The sequence below is a fragment of the Parasteatoda tepidariorum genome, chromosome 3 (assembly GCF_982258835.1).
Source record: "Parasteatoda tepidariorum strain Cologne lab strain chromosome 3, Ptep-v5.0, whole genome shotgun sequence".
Classification (NCBI taxonomy): Eukaryota; Metazoa; Arthropoda; class Arachnida; order Araneae; family Theridiidae; genus Parasteatoda; species Parasteatoda tepidariorum.
In genome coordinates, this window is record NC_141757.1 from 88,566,681 (window position 1) to 88,584,010 (window position 17,330).

The window sequence follows — 17,330 nt, forward strand, 5'->3', positions numbered from 1 at the left end:
ATCAATCTTTAATAGCAATAATTTATCTGTAGCAACTTAAAATATTTGAAAGCATATTTGTGAGCGCATAATATTGAAGATTGAGAGTAACAAAATGACTCGGACTTCTATACCTAAATTTTTTAAGATCTTCTTATGTAAATATTGCAAACGGGATTGTAATGAAACATGAAAAAATTATTACTTCTAACATTATTATCAATTTTCAGATTGCTCAGAATTAGCTTTAAATTCAGAGAGTAAATGAAGACTGGAATATGGGCTCTTTTACCAATCTTGAGCGTATTATAACTGCCTTTTCTGGAGAACCAAGAAACTTTTTTTTGTGACCAAGAAAGTATAACAACATCCAAAAAGTGAATGTGAGCTTCAAATGCTCTTCCAGAGTTTCAAATAATTTTGGTTAAAAATATTCGTTGCTAACACTTAAAATCAAATGATCTTACACCAAATTTTCACGCTTTTAGACCATATGTGAATTATTTTTTCTTCTTAAATCACAACACTTGTTTACAATCTGAAATGAGCTGGCGAGAATTTTTCGTAATTTTCAACGATTATATTCTTCAACTGAAACAGGAATACACCAATTAATACGTATGCATGCTTTTAGTTGTTTAATACGGATGTATATGTTTTAATTTTTTAAGTCTCGTAGAACTGTTTTAACTGATTTTATATTGTATAATTTCTAACCGCTTCTGTTCTTTTAAGCCCGGTTCGAATACGCCTTCAGGTTTTCTTTGTGCTTTGTGAATGTTTAATTTCCTAAGTAAGTTTTTTTAAAGAGTTTTTATACAGATGCATTCTATATTAATGATTCTTAATTTTTATTGTATTGTAAAAATTACTTTGCAGACTTATTTTTATTGAATGACAAAAATTTTGATGTCTACTTCACACGAAGTAGTGTAAAAGAACATTGTTGTATTAAACCACAGATCCAAGAATTATGTCTGGCTTTTCACTTCACCACTTTCGTATAAAGTAGTTGCCACCACCTTCGTCGTGGAGGCATGCTGAAATTCTTTACAGTGCTCACACATTTACGATATTACTCGCAACTGAAAGTATTTTACTTTATGAATAACTTTCGACTTAATGATTTAATTTTCTCGCACTAAATTACTCGATTAGTGTATTGAAACATTTTTCTTGACCACCAACATCTACCGATATATGCCCTTTTAAGTTATAGGGTAAGGCGGTGTGGTAATCTATAAAATTGATAAAGAATGGTTCAGGTTCTTGTTCCCAATGTTTATTTTAGTTTTCATCGGAAAAATTTGGAAGAAAATTTTCGGAATAAATTTTTTCTATGATGTTTGAGATAATAGATGATATGTAAGATATAAATGATAATGAATAACAATAGCTGATGTAAAAAAATTGAATTTGACAAATGAGAAAAAAAAAAGAATTTCTAGAATGCTTTCTAGATAGAACGTTAATTTTAAATTTATGATTAGACTTTTTTTATCACAGTCTTTAAACAGCCGACCCAATTTCGAGTTAACGGCAGCTAATGTCCAACTCCGTAGCCTTGTAATTTTGAACCTAACCTAGAAAACAGGAAAATTAATGGATTAATGCATTGGGAGAAATTTGCTTTCGTGGAGGACTTTTTGATGGAACTAACTTATATTTGCGTTTCATGAAGAGGAAAACTATGAGAACCTCCCATGGTTAGTCATAAGGCAAGGGGTCTCTTACCCATGATCCGTCCAACAACTGAGGATGGTCGGTGAGAGCCGGGTGAGGAATTCCTATTGACCAGATGACTGGGATTTGAACCCGGTTCACCTCATTGGAAGGCGAGCGCTCTATCCCCTGAGCCACCACGGCTTTATTTTTTGTATTATTTCAAAATTGCTTCTAGCCGTTATTATTCACTTGCACGGACAAATGGCTTGGGATGTTTAATAATTAATGCGCGACTTAAGGCCATATCACACTTAAGGAAATTCGTCCAACTCAACCTTCAACTCAACCTCAACTTCAACTCCGAAGGCAACTCCGTCCGAAAAGATAGGTGTGCTATACTTATCCGAGTTGGATCAACTGCTGTTCAACTCTTTCAGATCTCTTCGAAAGAGTTGATTCAACTTCACAATTCAACCAATCAGGTGGCAGCAACCGCATGGGATTATGGGATAGCACAAGTCAAAACAATATGGCGGCAAAGTTTATGTGAAAAAGCAGCGAATCTAATTTGTTATATATTAATTCAGGTGAGTTTTTAATTGAGTATTGATTTTAAAGTTATTTTATAAGAAGTATAAATCTGTTTCTATCCATTAAAGAAGTTTATGTTATAAATGTGTTATGTTTTTAACCGTGAATTAAAAGTATGATTTTTTACGCCAAATTCGCCAATCTGAAGTAAATTTTGCAAGTACATAAAAGTAGTTTTGTTTTATATTTTGACATTACTTTAAATGATAAACAAATTTTATGAATTGCATTTAATCTTTTTCGTACGTAACTGTATATTTATTAGTATTCGCCGAATTCAAATATAGTTTTTTTTTACAATTACTTTGCTCTTTCTATAGTTCCGATAAGATTATACCAGCAATTATTCTAGAGTTGGTACTGAATTCAGTGATTTTGAATATTTTTTTACAAAGGAAAAAATTGCGTTATAAAAAGTAAACTTACTCATACCTAAACAATATGCTGACAGAATTAATTTCTTTGTATTATTTTATTTTTAAACTGTATATTTGTCAGTATTCGCGGAATAAAAATTTGTTTTTTTCCAATTACTTTGCACTTTCTATGGACAAGTGGGCCCACCTTGAAAAAACCCACTTGGGCTAAGTGGGTAAGACGCTAAGTGGGTTTTATTTAAAAAAATGTTTTTATTAAAACTTATTGATTCACATTTAATCTTATGTAATTTATTGTGTAGCATAAGTTTGTCAAATAGATCTGCATGCTTTATACGATTAAGTTTTTAATATTTATAAAGTTGAAGAAACTTGTATCTGTAATTTTGTATTACTATTAAAAATTTAAAGAGGGTTTTTTCAAAAAGTAATATTTAATGAAATTAGATTAGATGGAAATTTAAATAACATAGACTGTAAGGATCAATTTTTCAAATGCAGTTGCATTCTTTATATTATTAATAAGCAGGTTTTGAATAAATTATGAAGGAAGTTGAAAATATTTTTTTACCCGTTAAAGCACCTAACAGGTTTTTTCAATGTAATTTTTTTAATAAAAAAGTATTAACACACGTTTAACTTTAAATATACTAATATGTAGGTACTTTTTATATCTGCTTTTTTCATAATTTAATAGATTAATTTATTTTTTGAAATTAAAGATAAAGTTAAAATTATTTATCTAAAAAAGAAGTCTTCTTCTTAAGGTTAAATATTTGAAAAAATGGGACAAGTAACTGATACTCCTTGTAATTATACATAATTTTAATTTCACTTTCTATTAATCTTATTATAAAAACCTGGAAAACCATTAAAAATTTATTTCAGTTTTTACTGATAATAAAAAACTTACTCATACCATAACAATATGCTGACAGAATTAATTGGTTGGTAATTTTTAATGACTGTTCCTTATTGTCTGTTACCTTAAATACATTTGCTTCACCTTTCTTAATAAATTTTTTTACTTGTATTGCAGCAAAGATGAGTCAAAATTTTGAACAAGCTCCCGTTGGAGAAACTTTTAAATGGAGCATCGAAATGGAGAGCACATTTATTGAACTCTTGAAGAAAAAAGAGAACATTTGGAATGTAACATCCCACCACCACAGGAAATATCATTTAAGAGCTCATAAAAAATTAATCGAAACTGCTTTTGGAATAAATTGTTCACTTTTATCAGTTCTTGTTTTTCTTAATTTTTGAATAGTTTGTGTTTATTCATGTTGAACCTTTAACAAAATAGTGCCGGTTAATAGCTTTCTTTTTTTAAAATTCAGTTTCACATAAACTTTTAATTTTCTACAAATAGCACAATTTTTTTCAAATTAGAGTATTTCACTAAACATATATAATAATACTTATCGAACTCTTAAAAAACTATTTTAATAATTTTTCAAGAACTTAAAGTCAACATTAAAAAAATTAATTGCATTAATTTGGTGCAAAAAATTATCAAACTCCTAAATTTTGTTATAACTGCTTATTTTTACTCTTATATTAGATTTTGTTTTCTCCGTTGTAAAATATACATAGTAAATGTAAGTTGCAAAAAGCTATATTATGTTATTAAATATATGAAAAACTTAAAGGTAATTTATTTGAATAATTTAAAATAAGTACTATATGACTAAAGGTAAAGAATAATCTAAAAATATATTTATTAACTAAAGATAAAAATCCATTGCTACTTATGTGTTTAATTTATGATAATAAGTGAAATTAATACAGCATGCAACGAATATATTTATAACAAAATGGTGATTTTTTTCCTAATTTACTTTTCCAATACTAAAACTAATTATATATTTTTAACTTCTATGTCAAAGATTGCACAAATGAAAACAAACAGTTCTCTCAATAAATTTTCCTAACAGCCTAATCTCTGTCTTCGTAAGCGTCATGCTTTACTCCAAAGTGTCCTTCTCTTATCTTTTTTTTTCTTTACCAAACTGTAAATGATCAAACTTGAAATTGCTGAGTAAGGATCCATTGCCGTCGATTAAATTAAATTTAATTACCACACGCGCTGAGTCTTTCGATGAAAATTTTTATCCGTCTATGTATAAAGCGCTAAATCGCCTAAAAAGAAAGAAATCACTCGTTTATCAATGATCAACTCTTTTCAACCGCATGGCAACCATAGTTCAACTGTTTCAGGTAGTAGTTGAACAGAAAGTTGAAGTTGAGGTTGAGTTGAAGGTTGAGTTGGACGAATTTCCTTAAGTGTGATATGGCCTTAACACATATATATATTTTTACTATCTAATTAAACTTACACAAATTTATTTTTTGAATTGATAATTACTCTCCCATAAACCATCGCAACAATATCCTCCTTATAATTAAATTTAACTATATCGAGCTCAAATTATACAAAAGAGCAAAAAATTACAAATATATTTTAGATTTTATTATTATTGGTTTTCATTATTTAACAGAAACAAAAATATTAATGAGATTTTTTTTTAAAATTTCATTCTCAAAATAATAAATGCATATATGTATTATAAAAGCCGAAAAGCTCAAGAGACTACTTAAAGTCTAAAAACCGCAACTTTAAAAGAAGACATTTTTTTATGCATTAGGATATAAATAAGATATCACAGTTTTCTGTGCCAACATTCCTTCGCCTTTTTCATATCAAAGACTCTATCAGATTAAATCACTCTTACAAAAAAGGAAAGACGAATGGCGGGAATCAAGAATATGTGTTCAAGATAGAAAGATTTATCGCTTACAGCGGATGGTACTTATCGTGATGAATTTAAAGTGTTCCATCAATGCTCTAAGCTGTGAATGCCAAAGAAGGATTTGGGAGCATTCAATCACTACACTTTCCTTCGAAACAAATATCGATTTTACATAAGTGCATAAACAAAACATATTTTGTTTTTATAGAGATTAGTTATTATAGAGATTGATAATTATTATCTTTTTGAAGTAATTTGGAATTTTCTTTTTTAGTAAACTCAGCAAATAGTTTGAGATTTCTAATAAAGCTAGTATTTTTTAGCTACTAAATATGCGTAATAGTGTTCCATAGGAACGTTTTTTTCAATATACCTATATAAAGTATACTAATTAAATCTTTATTTTATTGCAGGATAAAAATCTATGTCAACAGCACATAAATGTTGCGTTGAAAATATGGAAAATTCTTATGTGATTGTTAAATACACTAATATTATTATTTCAAATAAATTAAAATATTTAAAGTTTAAAATACTATTTACAATTAATATTTTAAAAATGTTCTATTGTAATGTTATAATAATTCTACACCTGTGTCTCATAAAAAATTATTCGATAAAAAGAAAACAGTTTGTATCCACTATAAGGGGCCGCAAAAGCTTATAACCCCATTACTTATATTAAGTACTTGTATAATACACCTGTAATATTATATTGGGTACCTATTACCGCAACACTTAATACCTAATTACTCAATACCAGTAAAATTTATTATTACGTAATATTTATAATTTCAACAACATTAGCACTGATTGCATCAAAACGATTTTTACTGCTTTTTCTAAGGAAAAAAATTCAACTGCATATGTTATAAGACAAGTTAAACACTATAGAAATCAGTTTCTCTAGTTTCCATTTATGAGTACTGTGGTGCTACTTACATTTTTGCTTAAACATTAACTTTTCTTTTCGTGTATTAATAATACATAATTAAAAAAACATTTAGTCAGTATTAAAAATTATAAAATTAAGTGGAAATTAATATAAAATAGTGCTTTTCAGAAACTTTTAAATTCGAAAAAGTGGAAAAATTCTTAAAAATTAGGCCCAATGCCAAAAGTTAAAATCTATCAAACTATGATATTTCATAATATTCTGTGGTAAAAATGTGTATTAATTATTGAGGAATATGCGAATACTTTACCAAAGTATTGGCGAATAAAAAAATCAATAATTAATAAGTTATAATTAAGCATTTGACAAGTTTGTTTTTCTTGATCTTGTATGCAACTTTATTTTTTATTTCATTATATACTGAAATTTAGATACCTACTTTCATTTATAAAATTATAAAAATATGAAATTCCATTGAACAAAAAATTCATATTACTTCATGACTCTCTCGAAAAAACCACTTTTAAGAGGGGCATTAGACTTGCATTATCATTCTTATGTTATCAGATTTAAAAGAATTACATAGTGTACATTATTATAAAAAAAATTTCAAAAATCCTTCTAATCATATCAAAAATCAGATAAGAATAAATTGACCAATAAAAGGCAAAACTGTCAATACCTATATAAGGTAATCTATTTGCTGTTTGTTCTTACCCATGGAGGGACATATATATATTTTCTACATTCCAGTCCACATACTATACTGTTAGAATTTTCATTCTAAATTATCGTAAAATAATGGTCAGCAGTCTGTATATCCAATTAACCCTGAAGTTTACGGTAAAATTTTTTTACCGTTACAGTTTTGAAACTGTTAAAAACTGGAATGGTTAAAAATCCATGAATACGAAAGTATACGATTTTTTAAGCATTTACAACTAGCATAGCATCAAAACCATATATAAGAAATTTAAATTTAACTTGACATAAAAGATATTTTAGCAGCTATATGATGTTGTCAACTATGCGTGAATTAATATCGTATTCTAATAGCCCAGGGTCACAAATTGGGGAGTGCAAGACACTCGAAACTCTTCATGTTTTGAAGGGAATGGTGGAATTATTGTGGTGCAGGGACTCGAACCTACATTCTGTCGTTTATGAGATTGACAATTAAATAAATACAAAAAATGATAATGGTCAATTAACAATTGAATAAATAAAATGGTTAATTAACAATTTAAAAAAATGTTATTTAACCATTTTTTCCGATGAATTTTTAGCAATCTAGGTTTATTAAATTATACACTATATAATACATAGTCTTAGTTTAAAAATAGCACGTAGTGTAAAAATTAGCACATTCTTTTTTCAAAATGTCTACATTACCCTCAAGTAATCCGATGATATCTATGCGATTTATTGTATTGTGCAAAAGCACACTAAATTTTAATATTGTTCCAAAGGTCTTTTCAGAACCTAATTTGAATTGAAAATACAGAACTAGAGTCTTAAACTACAACAAAAGCTGCATATAATGTACTGTATATCTGCAATGCACAAAAAAAAAATTAAAAATCCTGAATAACGTTTCATACAATGTTTGGGTTTTCGCGATTTAATTTTCATTACTCAATTTTAAGTGTTTGAGGGCATTAAACCTAAATTTGCCAATGCATTTATGCATATAATACATTAATTTACCCATTATAACACAAAAAAAGTATTTTCTCTGAATTGAGAGAAAAAGCGTATTCAAAACTCACACATTATGATAATATTAATCGTGTTTCTAGCTGTATGGAAACGCGAAAAAGAATTGTAATTTTAACTGAAGCGCTTAGGTAGCGATTACTCATAATGATTTTACTGTGCTATTTGATTATAAATGTCAGAAAATTCGGTAACTGCATCATCATACCTTAAGAGATGGCATAAAATTAGTTTCATTAACAAAATTGTGTTTATTCTGCTTTTATTTTATTTAATTTTTTTCATAAAAAAGCAGAATTGACATTACTGCATGGTAAGTTTACCGTATTTTGAATGCACATGTACAGGGTAATTTTACTAGAAGTTTTTTTTCTCAGCTTGAATAAAGATCCTTCCTCCCTTAAGACTCAGGGAACGGGATAGCCACAATCTTAAAAATATGTTTGCAACTGTTTTGAGCAAAGAGTGATCGAGAATTTGGAAATTTGGGCTATTTAAAACTAATTTAACATATTTTATCTAATCTCAAGAAATTTTTAAACGATTAAAAAAATTGCACTAGGTAAATTTTTTTTTTACCTTGAAGATAATTCCATGCAATAATTATATTTTTTATTGCTTCTTATTCTTTAATTTACTAATGATCGAAAAATTTAATAGGTATAAGACTTTTTGCACAAATTTATTCTACATTGTTTTAACGACTTAAAATATCTTATTAACTAGTTAATTAGCATATTTAAGGTGAAATCTTCGAACCATTAAGGTAAAGTCCTAATTAGCGAAAATCTGATCAAAACATATTCTGAATGCTATTTTTTATTGCACACTGTGCATCATTTAATTATCAATATTGTGGTTATCACTGCAAATTAACTTTTTATATTTCGTAGTTATCAGATTTTTGTAAATACAAGTGTATTTTCAGTAGGTTTTAAGTACAGATTCTTACAAAGTCCTGATTATAGCAAACAATCATACAGCATTAAATAAATCCTTATAATGTTTATTTTCCTTAAAACCTTAAAATTACTATTTTTACTTAAGCTAAAAAGTAAAAAATTACTTTATGACTATTTAATCTGACTTTCATATCACAACGCAATATATATATTTTGTTTCCCTACCAAATGATATCACATATTGGAAATGATCCTAAACGTAAAGCCAACAGCTGTAGTTAGCATATCATATACTATAGAGCTCACCTTCATTAAAGGTAGATCTTATCCTATTAGAGATTTGCTATAATATACGTAATGCAGTTAGTATTTCAATGTCAAACAGCTGTGTATTTACCATACTAATAACTAAACTGGTAGCTTTGAGCCTAGCACCATCAAATCTATTCATGTGCACACGGTCTCTTAAAATTGGCTTAGTATAATTGTATGCTTAAGCAACTTGTTTAAATGGAACTATTCTGGAAATGATAGGTATATAGCTATATATATAGGCTTTAAGTTATGTTAAATGTTGCTGGCATAGGATGATTGTTGCTTTAAAAGTAATAATAAGAGTCCGTAATTTTTTATTATTTCATTTTTATTATCAACAAAAAAATACAGTTATTTTTTGTATGATTTTTTTCAGGAAAAACGCTACAACTGATTTTTGATATTTTCCAACTGATGAGCAAAATTATGTTTAAAAATAGTAATAAAATAAAAAGTAAACAAATGCGTTTGTCAAATAAACTAAACAGGAGAAAATTATCATGCTTTTATGAGACTAAAAGCGAAAAACGTAAAACATGATTTTCAAAAGACGCAAACAATTTTTTGGTTCTGATAGAAATGTGCTAAGGAAGTGATTTGTCCTGCTTTATTTTGGGTTTGACAAAAAAACTGAATAATTTTCTCTTTTTTTTTAGTCTATTATATATATATACGTATACATATAAGTTCAAAATGAAGATAAAACAAAGGAAAATTATAGACATATGCAAGAGGGGGGGGGGGGAGAGAATTAATAATGAAAAAAATTAGAAACGACTGATTTAAAAGAAATGATGAAATAAATTTTTTAAAAAAAATATATATTAAAGATTATATGTTTTATTTTCCAGTTTTTTTTTTAAAAAAAAACTTCATAATTTTTTTTTTAAATCAGTCGTTTCTTATTTTTTTCATTATTATATTCCCCCCCCCCCACTTTTGCATAGGTCGATAATTTTCCTTTGTTTTATCTTCATTTTGAACTTATCTAATGAGTTCTGTTTACTTGCAGCTTATGCGCAATAAATGAAACTTATTGTTTTTCTTAACTTCGTGTCTTCTTGCATTTATTTATTTTGTTATATATATGTAATACAAAAATTAAATACTTTTGTATTAATAAAAGAATTAAAACACTTTCGTTTTCATAAAATGTCTTTGTTAAAGAATAAGCGTAGAGAGATTCTATTTTGGGAATTCAAGGCTGAAAACATACCATTGAAATATAAATAGATTTATATTTCAAGGGAAGTGTTATTTTTAGAATCGTTCCCTTTTTCACTTCCATATAAGGAAGCAGTAAATGATTTTCCTTAATGCGTAAGGTTACAAGGAATGTACTAAGTGTGCCTTTTTACCTCAAATCTGCGTTGTTATAAAACGTAAGAACGCTAGTTTTGCGTGTCCTTTTCATCATGATGTGATCCTGATAAGCTGTTCCGGAATTGTCCGGAGTCTTGTCCACTCCCCCTCCTTTGCAGGAGTGGGGATGTGAACTGTTATCAATACCAGCCTACCTTTAAATAAACCTGTTTAGAACGTCTGATGGCTTACGACTGCATTATTTCCAGCTAAATACAACACTGATAACAGGTTTGTAGCCCTGTTATTATATATATATATATATATATATATATATATATATATATATATATATATATATATATATATATATATATATATATATATATATATATATATATATATATATATATTATTTTATTTTATTGTATGTAATGCATTAATATTTAAATGTAGAGTATATTCCTCTCAAAAGATGTCGGGAAATTTTTGCTCTTAGTCTTGACAGAAATGTGGTATGGTATAGATGCACCCTGTTTTATTTTAGGTTTTACAAAAAACGAAACTGAATAATTTTGTCTTTCTAGTCTATCTGAAAAATATACGTTTTTTTCAATATTTACTTTATTATGTTTTTATATTTTTATATATTTAAAAAATATATATTAATATTTTTGTTTTTCAGCCTTCCTGTTAGTTTGTTAGATGGAAAATTGTCGAAAGTTTGATTGGCTATTAATTCCCTTTCTCCATAATAACTCAATAAATTTCGTTTGTGGTGGTTACTAAACGATGTAAACTTGTAGTGTCATCTAGTACAGAGCTACAGTTGAAATTCGATTAATCTTAAAAATCCAAAAGCCGTCAGTATTACGGCTTATGTTGAATTCTATTGGGTGATCGAATGAAAGATAGATTATGCTTGTTGTGGTCAGGAAGTAGTTGGAACGTTTATTGCCATTCAGAATGGAGCTTCAATTCAAATATGAATACTCCAACTAGTCAAAAGAAAGTTTGTAATTTTGATTGATGATCTGAATTGATATTATCGCATTGAAATCAGTTCCTAAGGGTCAGAAAATGTTCGAAACTTGCATTATCCTCAAACACAAATATCCGATAGAGATTTTATGCTCTAAATAATCGGGAATAGGCCCAAAATTTGATTCGATTGATATAAGTTACCGAAACAATTTCAATAACGTCGTAGTTTAATAATTATTATATTTAGCAGCATTTAACCTTTTATTCTGTACATTCCTTTTGATTACTTCAAATAACGTTCTATGTACATTCAATTAGTTATTTCGGAAGGTAGTGCTTTTTTATTTTATTTTATTTTATTCATCATAGTTTTGTTTAAATTATTTCTAGCTTGGAGTTTATATTGATTATATCGATAATGTCAGCAGTTTACTGCTTTAAATGAGTGTTTCAGATTTAATCAAGATCTTCTGTATAACTTTTGATAATACTTTGTATTTTGATGTAATTCTGTATTTTGATAAAATTTATTATTTTGGTGAAATTCAGTATTTTTATGTAATATTATATATTGATACATTTTTTACATTGATGATATTTTTGCATATTGTTGTCATTTTTCATATTGATGTAATTGTGTATTTTGATGCAGCTTTGTATTCTTATGAAATTTCGTATTTTGGTGAAATTTAGTATTTTGATGTAATATTTATTTGATGTAATGTATAATTTTCTTACAATTTGTTATTTTGATGTCATTTAGTATTTTGATCTGTCTCTGTAATTTGCTTTATTTTCGTATTTTGTGATTTTATTTTTCTAACACTGTATTTGGATATATTTTTTGTATTCAGATGCAATTCTATTTTTCCAATTTTTACTGCAGCCAGCAACTTCCCCTTGATAATTCATAGCTATCATTGGATGCCTTATTTATTTATTTTTTAAGTAGGATTTAAATTTTTCGGGAAACTGTGAGCTTTCTTTTGGATTGTGTCGGCTGATGGAATATTTATTCTAATATCACAAACAATTATTATTAATTTAAAAATAATGTTTGTCCCAATCATGCTGATTTAATTGCTCGATTTTGTTTTTTGATAATTAATACATCATCAGATTTTAATTAGTCTCTCTATTGAATCATTATTTTTATTCAAACAAATAATGCAGTAAATCAATAAAATAATAAATTATTTTATTGATTAAAAAACCAATCAACTAATTCAATCTGCATTAAAAAGCTGCCACTATTTTATTTTGTTGATATTGGAAATAGTAGTAAGAGGATTTTTCAATTTATTTTAACTTATTCCGAGGAAGCAAACTACTGTTTTCTGGTTAAAGCACGCATATTTCTTCAGTTTTTTTCACAATTATACTAACAAAAATTGAAAAATAATTATTAAGAAGATAATATATAAAAGATAATTATTAAAAATATAATATAAACGATTTTTTTAAAAACAAATCCGAAATAATATTTTTATATTAACAGTTTTGTTTTTTCAGGGTTTTTATGAGCTTAAAAAGTACTTTATAAACCTGATTATAATGTTTAATGAAGTTTTCAAGGATATATTTTTCTTTTAAAATATTATTTAAACAGGAAGAGAAATTTTAAAAACATATTCTTCATGCCAAACTTTTAATTAGAAGAAGAAAGGAAAACAAATTGATAATTTAAATATCAAAGGATTTATTGAGTATAGTCCTTATTTAGTATGTCATGTTTAGTTACTCCAAGTTTAATTTCCCCATTTTTTAATTACTAAAAATTAATAAAGAAAACTTTACAAATAATCCTTTATTTATGGTTGAGAATACAAACAAAGAGTCAAGTAATTTGATGCCGGATTATTTTAGATTAAAGAAACTCGTTCTCTAAAAAAACGTTCGTAAAGAAAACTTTCGCATAACATTCTTCATAGAATGAAATATTTTTTTAAACTGTTAAAACTGCTGTGTAATATTTCATAGAATGTGATGCAGAGCAACCCAAACATTTGTGTGAAGGAAAACTTTTTTGCAGGTTAACAGCATATTGAGATTTAATATACAATTAAAAGAATGTAATATTAATCAAAACCTTTTGGTATAAACTTTTGCTGAGCTCACGCTCTTTCACACCATGTTTGAATTATTATCACTTCCTAAAACAATAATGTTGCAAGGGAAGAAAAAGTTTGGTAAAATTACCGTACCGTACGGTAATGGCATTTCTGGCAAAAAAAACATGATTCTGGTAAAGAAAGCCAAATTATTAAGTATTTAAACTATTCATTTGGATGTTTTTCAGTTCATACAGTAAAGATTTACTCGAAATTCTTATTTTAAAAAATTTAGTTCTTAAGCAACATTTAAAAGTTAAATTTATTTAAAAATTTATTGCACTTATTTGGTAAAATGTTCAAGACTGAAAATTAAATTTAACAAAATACCATGATTTATGCAATCATAAATATATCAAATGTGGTAAATTTTTATCAAATTTTTTCAAATACTATAAGACTATGTCTTTTTAGAAATTTTCATCAAAAATTTTTCCAAAGAGCTTTTATAAAAATTACAAAAAAGACGGAAACACGGTAAATTTTATCATGTTCTTTTAAATTTTGACCATACTTTTCGTCTCAGTTTAATTTTCTTCCTGCTTGTATTCGATTAAGCCTAGTTCAAATTTGTCTTAATTTTCTCTCTGTGTTACACGTATATTTAATTTACAAACTAATTTATTTTAAGAATTAGAGTATACAATCATTTTTTACTGAAACTTATGTGTATTATATATTACTGCAATTATAAAATTTAGCACTACTGAATACAGAAAAGATGGCAGCTACTTTACACTATTTAGCGTAAAAAGACGTTCTTAGTGTTTCGCTAATCTAAAATCTACTCTTTGTTCTTGGTGTAGTGGTGAACACTCATTAAGGGTAACAGAGTACCATTAAAGTAAGTTGAAGAGCACTTTAGTGCAAAGTATTTGTCATTATTTTTGGTGTTAAGATAGACACAACTTTTTTGCAGTATAATAAATTCAATGCTTATACTTCCCCAGTAATTACGCACGACTAGTAGTTTTAGGCTTAACTATTACATTTTTTAATTTTTATAATTCTAGTAAGAAAGAAATTAATGATATTGTCAATATAACCATTTGAGTGCTAATTACATAGACTCAATATGCCATTTTAATACGTTCAATATAATAATGTACTGACAAGCTAGCTCATTATTTTTATTGATGTAAATTTTCTGAGAACTGCTAAGTAAACTGGCCTTTTAATTAAGATATTGTTTCACAGTTATTTTAGATTTTCATTATTTATGATTGTACTAAATACTCACTTTACAAAAGAATAAGTTAGTTATATAGCATGGAAAAAGTGGAACAAGCTCCAAATTAATAAAACCGCCATCCTACATATATTATTAAAAAAATTAATTCATTTAAACACCAATGAGCTGAAATACACCCTCATTTATAATGTAACCTGATTAAGTTTTAAATAATTTTTTAATGAAGCCTTATTTGCTACGATTGCAATTATTATTATTTGCTTTTATTATTTAGCCTTACTTGGAATTTTATCTTAAACTACATCGACTGCATTTTTATTGAAATATTTCATTGAAATGATGAAACAGAATCCCAAAATGATGTTCGAAAAATGATGAAACAAAAAACTTTTATTTTTAAGCTTTAAATGGGCCGATTTTTACTTTTTTTTTCGTCACAAAATTATTTTAAGACATCAATGGAAAGATATCAATAAATAACGTGTTAGGATTTCGTGTTGAAACTTTGATTTGTATTTATTAAATGGTGGTATATATGATAATTTGTGCTGCTGTGTGTGTAAAAAAAGAATTAAAGTTTATGGTGATGAGATAGAAAATCATTAAATAAAACTTAATCAAATTAGCCGTAAAATAGAATTAGATAAAAATATTGGATACAATCATCCTAATTAACCTAGCCATTAACTGATTAAATTTGCTGCCACACGTGGTGGATAACTTAACAATTTAGTGGTAGTATAAAGCTAAAAGGAGTCTCTGGAAAATAAATAATAAATTTAGATATAAGCAGATTAAGCTGAAATAAAAAAAAGAAACATAATTCTAAGAAAACGACAAAAATTACTTACACAGATTTATTTCCATCACATTAAATGAGGTCACACTAAATTCAAAAAATGCATATTTCAAATTTTTCTAACACTCAAGTAGAAATCAAAAATTAACTTTGATCATAGTTTTCCACTACAAACATTACAGATCAACATGGATCCTGAAAGATTATCACAATTTCATTATTGAGAATCATACTCTGCTCTCCATTCTTGGAGAGAACAACGGCAGGCCGAAGCCTCCGCGCCTCACCAACTCTTATCATAGACTGAGGTATCAAATTACTTCCAAAGGGACGCTTCATTATTGTTGCCACCATTCCAATACTTCCTTCCCAACATCTGGATGTAGGTGTCTCTGCCCTCGAGTTGGAATTTGGCTCTATCTGCTCCTAGAATCCTGAACCATAGTCATGGGAAATTTGGAGACTTGTGAAAAAAAAATATATTATTAGAATAAATCGTCGAGTGTGAAAAGTTCCGTGGAGTGTGAAAAGTTCTCATCAATGAAGAGTGTGAAGAATTCAAAGTAGAATAAACCTTGGAGTGTGAAAAGTTCTTATCAATAAAGAGTGTGAAGAATTCAAAGTAGAATAAACCTTGGAGTGTGAAAAGTTCTTATCAATAAAGAGTGTGAAGCATTCAAAGTCTATTTAGTGCCTCAAAAATTATTGTTACAATGTGTAACAGTATTGCATAAAAAGATGGCAATAAAGCGAATATTTATTACAAGAAAGTTGAAGCGAGTCTAATAATATTTCAAATGGATTTTACGAACTATAACTATTATGTTCGATCTTAATTCTAAAATGAAAACTTTAAATTTTGTTTCGTTTTAAAGATATATAGTTCTTAATTATTATATTTTTCTAGATTTATTCGAAAAGCCTTTAAGAAGAGGCAGTGAAATAAACTGTGAAATAATAAGTACCTCTAAATGTTTTCGATATTTTAGTTTTGATATTTATTTAAATCGCATTGCAATATTGAGTCAAACCTTTGACTAACGTAATGTTTTTTGATTTAACATCTTCCTCTGAAAAAACATAAATGTTTCATAAGAAATCTTCTTTTTGACTGACGCCTCATGACTGGCGTAACTTTATTAATGTAAAATGTTACGATAATGGTACTAATTTAGAAGAATTAATTATTAATAACTTTTCAAACATTGCGCCACTTTCTTTCCAATTAAATACAAAAACATGGTTTGTCCCATAAATTCTCAAGAATGGAGAAAAATTACTTTTACTTATTGGTATTTTAACAAAGAAACATGTCAAAATTCTGAGAAAGTTACATTAGTCACATTGAAAAGAAACAGTTATATTTTTCTTCTATAAAAACACAAAACATACAAAAAATATTACGAAAAAAACATGAAAAGTTAACTAGATACCGTTTAGAAGTTAACTATATTATGGAAGTCATTTAAGGTCTGCAAAAAGTAACATTTCTTATTTTCTTAGAAAGGATGGCAGTTCTATGAATTTTTTGTACTTTTTTACTTATGTGTGATTTAGGTTATAAAAGATTATGTTCACAATGAAAGAAAAATATACGATATTCTACGCTTATTTTGTCTACTGTCGCATTTTTATTACTGCAACCTTTTATTCCTCTTTCACTAAAATGCTTAATCTTCTGTAAATAAAACTATTTGTTTTATCCGAAAAAACAGTATTTTTCTTTTATGGTTGAGTTTAAAAGCAATA

At 27.2% G+C, this 17,330-nt stretch overlaps 2 long non-coding RNA genes across 2 annotated transcripts; one reads left to right on the forward strand and one right to left on the reverse strand.

Moving 5' to 3' along the window:
• The first annotated feature begins 2,036 nt into the window (after positions 1 to 2,036).
• Positions 2,037 to 3,851, forward strand: LOC147813942 (uncharacterized). Its single transcript, XR_015432280.1, has 2 exons — positions 2,037 to 2,231; positions 3,652 to 3,851. It is a non-coding gene; the product is annotated as an uncharacterized LOC147813942 (long non-coding RNA).
• An 11,774-nt stretch (positions 3,852 to 15,625) lies between these two features.
• Positions 15,626 to 16,304, reverse strand: LOC147813943 (uncharacterized). The gene is made up of 2 exons (XR_015432645.1): positions 16,215 to 16,304; positions 15,626 to 16,155 (listed from the first exon to the last, which is right to left on the reverse strand). It is a non-coding gene; the product is annotated as an uncharacterized LOC147813943 (long non-coding RNA).
• Between the last annotated feature and the right edge of the window lie 1,026 nt (positions 16,305 to 17,330).